Below are 2,376 nucleotides of genomic sequence, written 5' to 3' on the forward strand. Positions count from 1 at the left end.
GTGATCATACACATCCTCATGTTTGGACTTATGATTTTGGGAACTCTGATGTTGAAATGCTTTTGAAAACTATGTGTGCAAACAAATTATGAATTTGGATGGTTTTAAAATTTTTAAATTTATCATGATTTTTACGAGTGTTACAGATATCACTGATGGGTAATCTAGGTTACAACTACGAAGCCATAAGCGGAAAAACAATCAAAACAATTCAATTGATTAGGGCACATGCAACCTAGTTTGATCTATGTCTTTCACATATAGCAACATACTATGAATCACTAGAATATAAGACTTTCCTATGAATACACTAATTCATAAGATAAGAAAACAAACCTTTAGATTGTTATTGTAAACAATCTTGAATCCTTCTTCTTCAAAACTTTGGTAGCTAGGACCACAAGCGTCGTGCCTCTGATGGTTCACACCCAATACTAGCAACTAAGGATTATGGAGAGGGATGAGGAAAATTTCGGCCAAAAGTCTCTTAGGGTTAGGAGTGCCGAAATTGTGAAGGCCAAGGCTCCTAATATAGGTAAGGTAGCTTAGAGCTAAAGCTAAGGTTTAAGGGTGGAAACCCTAATCCCTTTGCTTGGTGACCAAGCAGCCCACAAGCCTCCATCCAAGATCCTTTGGATGAAATTTCTAGTCCCTTTCTAGAAGATTTCGTCCAAACTCTTTTAAGGAGGTTCTAGAGCCTTTTTCCCAACTATTAATAAATTGCCAAACAGCCCCTGCACTATAGATTAATCCAATTAATCCCAAAATTAAATCCAATTAATTTCTGATTAATTATTAATCAAATATATTAATTTCTAATTAATATATTATTCTCATAACATATTAACAAATTATATATTCCAATTTATTAATCAGTTAATAAATCATTCTTTCTCTCTCCAAAATAATCCTGTCCAATTGTCAGCTTTGAGGGCAACACAAAACCTCTCAAGGAGGCTACACCATATAAACTGTGGACTGGAAGAAAGCCAAGTGTAGAACATATTAGGGTGTTCGGTTGTGTTGCTCATGTGAAAGTTGCCAAAAGACATCTAAAGAAATTAGAAGATAGAAGTGAGAAGATGGTTCATCTTGGAGTTGAGAAGGGAACAAAGGCGTTCAGACTATTAGCCCAGATACGGGGTCTTTGCATGAGTAGAAACGTGGTGTTTAAAGAAGATAAAGAATGAGAGTGGGAAAATACGGTCAATATCAAAGAGATACCAGGTATGAGTTTCACGGTGGAAGGTTATAACCTAAATGATTTAGATAAGGTTGGATCAATAATAACTCCTGAAGAAGTTGATGATGGGCTGTCATAATTCAATGATCCATGGAATGAAAGTGGTTCGGAGCCCAATAATCCTAGATGGACTAACACACAAACCCACACAATAGCCCAGATACCAACTCCTTACAAATTAGTCCGGCTAGGTGTCCATCACAGCCACACTCGACATCACCAGCAACCCCAAACTCCTCTTTCGGTTCATCAAGCACAGCGTCAAGCTCCACTGGTGGTGGTGCTTCCAAGCGATTTCGATTGCTAACTGGTTTGTATGAAAACACTGAGTGATTGTTGCTGGTTCACGATGAGGAAGAACTTACTTTATACAAAGAAGCAAGAGTACGATCTGAATGGGTTGAAGCAATGAAGACAGAGCTCAATTCAATTGAGAAAAATCGAACGTGGAACCTGGTTGAACTGCTAAAAGGACAAAAAGCTATTGGATTGAAGTGGGTATTCAAGGTAAAAAAAGACCCAAATGGAAGAATTTTGAAGCATAAAGAGAGAATGGTGGCACATGGTTACGTTTAGAAACCCAAAATTGATTATGAAGATGTTTTTGCACCGGTTGCCTGGCTTGAGACGGTACGTGTCCTACTTTCCCTTGTAGGGACTCATGGATGGCTTGTACATCATTTAGATGTTAGGTCAGCGTTCTTAAATGGAAATCCGGAGGAAGAAGTGTATGTACGACATCCGGAAGGTTTTTAAGAAACCAGATCAAAAGCACAAAGTTTACAAGCTCACAAAAGCTCTTTATGGGCTTAAGAAAGCGCCTAGAGATTGAAACGCTTGTTTGGACAGGTACCTGAAGGATCTGGAGTTCAAAAGGTGCTCTCAAGAATATTCGGTATATACACAAAACAGAAAGGGAAAGTCTTGATAGTATCTGTGTATGTAGATGATATGTCGGTGACAAGAGATTGCAAGTCAGAAATAACAAGCTTCAAGACACAGATGAACAAACGGTTTGAGATGAGTGACTTACGTCTACTGTTTCACTACTTGGGTATAGAGGTGAATCAATTTGAAGGTGGGATCACCTTAAAGAAAGAGGCATATGCAAGAAATATCTAGCAAAAAAAAGA

Source organism: Lactuca virosa, chromosome 1 (assembly GCF_052849685.1).
Source record: "Lactuca virosa cultivar CGN04683 chromosome 1, Lactuca_virosa_CGN04683_v6, whole genome shotgun sequence".
Lineage (NCBI taxonomy): Eukaryota > Viridiplantae > Streptophyta > Magnoliopsida > Asterales > Asteraceae > Lactuca > Lactuca virosa.